Raw genomic sequence first — 7,501 nt, forward strand, 5'->3', positions numbered from 1 at the left:
TTTCTCCAGAATGCATTTTAGCACAATACACACGCTGTTTTTTTTTTTTTTTTTCAAAATTGCCAGCTTTTGTTTTTATACATCAAACAGCTTCTCCCTTTCCGTTTGCGCAGATTTTGTTTAACTGAGGTTGACTCAAACACATATTGATAAATAAGTCCATTGCTGTCCACAGTTGTAAACTAATTTGACCTGTGAACATTTTGTAGTGTTTTTCATAAAACTCGGGTTGCTTGAAATTGATATTTTGAATATTACCAATCCCCCTACACCCTCCCAGTTAAGCAACAGCCTCCGAAACCAGCTGAAAAATAAAGGTATTGAGGAAAAAATAAAGGTATTGAAGAAATGCCAGAAAACTGCAATTCCTATAAAGACCACCTGAAGCTAACAGCAAAACTGAATCAGTGCCTATAGATTCCTATGTTAAAATGTCTACATTTATAGCTTTAAAAGGCATATTTTACACACTTCTATGAAAACAGTTTAAGTCTAATTTCTCCCATCATAGGCTGGCTGGCTTTTCTAACGCTCCACATGGATGATAGTGTTAGGGACATGGCTGTTTTGATTGGCAGGTGTCTAGACACAGCAGTAAGTGTCACAGCTACAATTTGGGGTGGCAGATTTAGACTTTTTTGCCATGTTTGTAGTTTTGTCTGGAGCATTTGGGGCATGAATGTTCAGACTAAGAATATTGTGTTGAGGTTAGGAGTTACTAAGGTAAGAACTCACAGAAACACTTGAGCTTCAGGTGTCATGATAACCCCTGTGTTTAAGGTGGCATTAAGCAGTTCATGTGTTAATGCTAATTTTATACCATAGAACCCTACTCTAAAAAAATCATCATAGAGTTAACACTGTGAAGCTAGATTTAAGCTGCATTTTTTTTAGAGTTGCTCCGTGTTGTAAATTAGCCTTAATACATAAAGTGTTTCATGTACACTTTAACACTGCAGTTCTAAGGTGGTCATTAACCCTGCAAAAGCTTCACCGATGGTGCAACATCTCTTTTCAACAACACTTGTAAACCATAAAAGAGCACTGTAGTGTTGGCAGTAGCAAAACTATAACAGCTGCATAACTATAACAGGCACAGTAAACACAATTCCCTTAAACTCAACAACAAACTGTGTTCCAAGGCAGGAGATTACAACAAACTGTTCCCAACATGCCACGATATGGCTGGTTGTGTGGTTACCTGCTCTAACACAACCTCCAAGAAGTTTATGCTTCAGCTGTGATGAATGAAATTCAGGTATTTTTGATAATCTAAAACTCCACCGTTTTATCCAGTAAATAAAGCATTCATTTATTTATTTGCTTGTTTGTTTACTGTGTTTCCTACATCATCCAGATGGGGCGAGGACCAAGCAGGGAGAACGGGAGGTCACAGTGTTTTACATTTTGGTTGTAGGGGCTGCCTTAAACTTCATTAGCAGAAGAAAATAAGAGATGTTGGAAACACTTTCTTACACAGCTGGGAGTTCTGTGTTCCAACCTTTAAAAATTCACATGTGGCCTTGACATGTGTATCAATTTGGGAAAATTAATCACAGAATCAGGGAGGGAACACAAAAAGTAAGGGGATTACAGTCAGTATACACTTTGACAGATCCAAGATACACATCTCCGAATCAAATATTTCAACTGAAACACATTGAAAAGGGGAAAAAAAAATAAAAAATCACAAACTGGTCTTTACAAAGCCACATCATCTGTTTGCAGCAAGACAGCTCATGCCTCCACATGACTAGAACCTATTTGTAGTGAAAGAAGACATGTCATATCAGCTGCCAATATAGGTGAGGAATGCAAGAGAGCTTTGACATTTTCAAAAACCTTGACTTTTGAACTCAAGAGGTCATTGAGGGTCAATGCAATTTGCAGCTGCTGCAGAGAAGCTTTTAAAAAGCTTCTGCAGTACCCCACCATGCTAAGTTCTGTCTTTGAGGACTTTTGCTGCCACTAGACAAACAACTTATCCCAGACAGGTAACAGTAGCAATAGAAAACTCACATTTGGCCAAATTCACAGTCAAACAATACACATGCTGCCTGCAGATGTTTTTCCGTTAATCATATGACCATATCATCAAGTTACGCAGTACAATCAGAGAGAATAGTCACCACATGGTTCATAAGCCACTGGAATGTTGCTGGGATATTACGCGCAAACCAAAAGGCATCACTTTGTAGGAAGTGAGACTGGTTAATGTTATTAGAGCGGCTCGGCTCTAGGAAACAGAGGGACCTGCCAGCATCCTTAAATTTACTCACAAATTTGGCTAAGCCAACCTGGTCAACGCAATTGTCCATGAATGGCAACGGAAACACATCTGCTTTTGTAACAGTGTTTAGCTTTCTGAAATCTGTCTAAATGTGGAATTTGTTTTTTTTAACTAGTAAACTGAGAGATATCCAGCTGGATTTGGAGTTTTCTGTTCTGTTATCTAGCATGTGTTGTATCGCTTTCTCCCGCTGTTCTCTCTTATCAGGGAAAACACAGTAAAAGCGTTGCTTGATGTGTTGAGCATCTCTAACATCTATATATCTATGCTCAATGAGGTGTGATGAGCTATCAGAAAAAAAACTGTGATCAATGAAACCTGTTGTTGGCGCTTACCCTCATCTGAGCGGCAAAGAAACAACTGTTTGGTGGAAGCGCTCTAGAGCACCTTAGGTTTGTGGATGGTAATGTTTTGACCACTGATTTGGTTGCAATGAAATGCAAAGGTTAAGTTGCTTGACAGTGATAGCCTGGCACAAGTTACCAGACTTTGAGGGAGACAGCAAGCCAATGCAGTCCATGATTAAATACCCAAATGGCAGATCTATTATGTAATGCGACACATCAGGATTAGATCTTATGGACTGGTTTCACTTACCTGTCAACTGGGAAGGTCTTATAGAGACAAATCTCTTCAAATGAGACCAAAAGAAATAATGGTAGATCCATCTGCATGTCTGTCAGGCACCTATATGTAATGCTACACCCTCATAGGATACTTTCAAGAAACTTTCTCTGAATTTAACAGAGACCACAACTTAAATGACCAATATTCTCAAACAGTCATCTCCTTGCACAACTCATCTGCGCACCAGGACATTGGACTGCACAAAGTACCCTTGAGCTATACTTTTAAAAATGTTTGCAGGGGCAGGAGTCCAAAACAAACCTTAAGAGGGGGATCAGACTTCTGCTTCTGAACCAACTCACTACAAAAAAGATAGATAAGAGACAGAGGTAATGCTACATATTTTACTACAGTTTCTATGTCCTTTTATCACTTTGTTTTTTCAACACATAGCTCTAGTTACTGAACAAAGAGGAAACCTCTCAATCTCATGTTCAGACAGCACACACCTTCTTCAGCATGGTTGTTTCCCAGAATTATGCCGACTCCCTCCACAGGTAGTGCTGGACACATCCCAAAGTCAATTTTTCACATGAATCAAACTGTATGCGCAATTCATCTTTGTGCACTGGTACTGAAAAACACTCATACCCATTTCATACATCATCATTTATATTTGAATAGAACAGGAGAACGGATTCAAAGACAAAAGTAAGCAGTTCTCCAGTGCCTCTCAAGATCTTTACCACCATTTTCTTTTTACCAGGAAGGGACACAGCCATTGGAAATGAAAATATAGTCACCTTTGTGTCCAGACTCAAGCACAGTAGGACTCAGAGAAACAGGAACAACTGGAGGACATGTCTTTTTGAACACAATATGACCTGATAATAGGGTAGTAGGTTTTATTTGCAATTTACTAGAAACCTTATTTTTTCCTTTAAGAGCAGTACATTCATTCCTTTGCATTGGCAACTATTGCATGTACTAGAATAATTTCTTTTGAGAAAAACCAAACCTAGCACAGGCTTCACTGAAATTATTCTTATGAGTTTCAGCTTTACGTTCATTTACGTAATTTGCAATATTACCTAGTACACAATTTTAAAATTGCTCCATTGCTACTAAATTAGATAAATCTGATGAAACTGTACCAGCACAAAACAGATAAACTCCATGAGTCTGATATTCCTTCTTCCTTAAATTCTCTAAATATTGTCAATATGCTTCAGAAACAAGCTTATATGAAGGCAAAACTGTTTAACTTCATACTTCTGATGTGTATACACATATATATATATATATATTTATATATACACACACACATTTTATTTAAAAATAGCGCCTTTCAGAACACGCAAGGATATCATATCATATATATATGAAGCATAAGCCTCCTGAACTTTGTCAGTCAGCACACTGAAGAAAAAGAGTGCACTTATCATCACACCATCCTCTGTACTCCTGGATTTCCCATTTGTTCCCATTTTCTCATATTGCATTGTTAGTGACTCACTAGTTGTAGCAGTTGGCTCATGTTCCCCAACATTTTCCATGGCTCAGATATTTTCTACAGCTGATCTTATGTGCACTGATCAAGTAATTTCAATTATGAAGACTGGAGAAAATGGTCTACCAAAGACAGTCAAAAACAATTACCTATAAGCAATGAAACACTCAAGCAAAAAAGCCTAAACAGAAGCCGCAGGTACACCACCAACTCATTCATGTGTCTAAATGTTTTTCCTCACTTGGCGACACACCCTTTAAGGAACAAACTCTGGTAACTGGCAATTCTCTTCTGCAATATGTAAAGCAAGAGAAACCAGCAACCATTGTCAATTGTCTTCCGGGGACCAGAGCAGGTGACACTGGAAGGTTAAAGCTGCTCGCTAAACGTAAACATCAAGTTTTAACTCACATCAGCAGTAAAGACACCCGGTTACATCAATCTGAGGTCCCTAAAATTAATATTGAACCTGTGTGTAACTTTGTCAAAAAATGCCCAACTCTGTCATTTTTTCTGGTCCCCTCTCCAATCAGACCAGGAGTGACATGTTTAGCACTCCTTAAATTGCTGTCTGTGGTGTGTAAAAAAACGATGTGGGCTTCATAGATAATTAGCAAACTTTCTGGTGGAAACCTGGTCTTGTTAGGAGAGATGGCATCCATCCCACTTTGGATGGAGCAGCTCTCATTTCAAATGTTAGGATGCCTGGGTCGTTGACCCAGAGGTTTTGAGTTTATTATATTATTTATCATTTCTAGTCTTTGGTATCTTTGCTAGAGTTCTGTCTTTTGGTTTATGTCTCTGTGTTATCCTTAGTTGCTGTCTCCCCTGTCGGCTATATCCCCGTGTCCAGTCAGTGTCTGTGTCTGCCCTGGTCCCACGTCTCTGTTCCCTCTGTAGTGCCTGTCTGTGAGTCTGTGTCTGTAGTTCAGTCTGTGTTATGTTTCCTGTTTTACTTTGAAAGTCCGTGTCTCACGTAAATGCGTCTGGTTGTGCTTCCTTTGTCTCGTTAGGCCTGATTTGCCCCAGCTGTGTTTCCCTCCTGTTACTCATTCCCTGATTGCTCCCTCTGTGTATTTAAGCCCTGTGTTTCTCTGTGTCTGTGTTGCGATCTACCCTTATCTTGCTGTGTGTTCTGTTAGTCTTCCGGTGTAAGTTTATTTTGATATATCCAGTTATGTTACATTTGAGTTTAGCATTAAAGCTGTTTTGAGTTCAAGTTTTGCCTCCGAGTGTCTGCACCTTGGGTCCTCCTACTACCACTCCTGCCTGCACACAGCCTTCACATAACATCAAGAAATCTGGCCAAAGTGATTAAACCCTCCAAAACGTGACTATCCAGAGTTGAGACCAAGAAGCAGAGTTGCAGTCTTACACACCTCTTTGCAGCTTCTCTCCACCTGTTATCCCCCCAAAACCCCATCCCCTAAGAGACTGCGTCTGCTCCAAAACAACAAAAAACTAACTGAAAATCAGCAAAATGACTTAAACATTAAAAAGAAAAATCACAAAGAAAGAATAATACAGTTTCCACAACAGTATCAGATAGTTGGCATTCTTACACACTCTAAATCAGTGGCTTACAAAAGCAACTGGAAACAATGAGATGTTCCCACGTTCCCCATTACACTACACTAACACAGTGAATTCCTACAGGTTACCTATGAAACCCATTATATAAACTGCTAGCAGACGAATCTTATTCTAACACCAGACCATTCACAAAGAACCAACTGCTGTACAAGAAAATAAACCAGATGAGCAAAAAGACTGACCAAACTAGTGCGTTCTTCACCAACCCACAAATCGATATGGATCTCCCAGACTTGCTCTAGTGACAACAAATAAGCCTTTCTAAAAGTCACCCAAACCAGGCCGGAAACCCAATAAACAAGTTATTTTTACCAGTTTTAAAATGGACAAGCCCTCAGTTTCACAAACCAGGTCCAAGTTTAGAAAAAAAACAGGGAGACCACACAGATAATCAAGTGCAACAGTAATAAATAAATAAATAAATAAATCATGAATTTTATCTGAAAAGAAAGATACAGTGGCTAAACCCTTGAAATAAACCCAAATCAAACCTAAAAAAAACAAAACAAAAAATGAGCTTATCTGAAGAGAGCAAATGTTATTCATCAGGCCATCCTTAAATAATTAGCTGAATGGCAACAGCTGTGATTTCTCCTAGGACACAAACCAGAGAGTGGGAGAAATCGTCACAGACTAGTTTACAGTGTTTTATCTTTTGATTGTTAGAGTTGCCATAGACTTAAACACCAGCTAAAGTAGACAGATGTTAGAAACACTTTAGGTTTTTCACACAGCTGGGAGCTTTTCATAAGTGGTCTTGACATGAGCATCAGTTTGGGTAAATCTTTCTATGAGTCACAAGTACAGAGGGACCGATTAGTTCAACAGTAAATTTCAAAAGAATTTTTATGTGTCAAGTAGAATACACACTAGCAAGAGGGTGGTAGAAACACGGGAGAAAGGTAAATGTAATATTTATTGAGCACTAAAAAAAAAAAAATCTTTGAATGAACATAAAACAAATCATGGAAAATTTTTCCACGTGATTAAATTGCTTTATTTTAGTATTATGCAAATCTGTTATTCCAACTTAATATACTTGAGTTGTACTAACTTAATTAATTAATAAGGAATCAATTTATTTACTGTAGTTGAGCCCAACTAAATTTGATATAGTGGATCGAACCCATGCAAATTACGTTAGTCTGACAAAAATACTTAATGCTAATAGAGAGCAATTTATTATTGTGTGGAAATCCTTTCCACAATTATTTTAAGTTCATTTAAAGAGGTTTTTTTTTTTTTTTTGAGTGTTCAACAAAGTCTAGAATCGGGTTAACATAACATTTTAACGGATTTATAACAAATTCTACTCCATCTATCTCTCAACTTTATCAGGGTTGATAGTGCGGCAACAGTGCGGAAAGCTATGATTACAAGGCTTGATACAGAGTTCTCTTTACATTTTTGTCCTTGACAGGTTAAACAACAATAAATAGCAAAAGCATACACGTGGAGTGTGTGTATGCCTCTTATAACCCCAGTGGTTTTCCTGTGGTTTGAAATCTCATGGGATCTCGTGCATTTCGAGAGTCGAGGTA

The sequence above is a fragment of the Pelmatolapia mariae genome, linkage group LG5 (genome assembly GCF_036321145.2).
Source record: "Pelmatolapia mariae isolate MD_Pm_ZW linkage group LG5, Pm_UMD_F_2, whole genome shotgun sequence".
NCBI classification, from domain to species: Eukaryota; Metazoa; Chordata; class Actinopteri; order Cichliformes; family Cichlidae; genus Pelmatolapia; species Pelmatolapia mariae.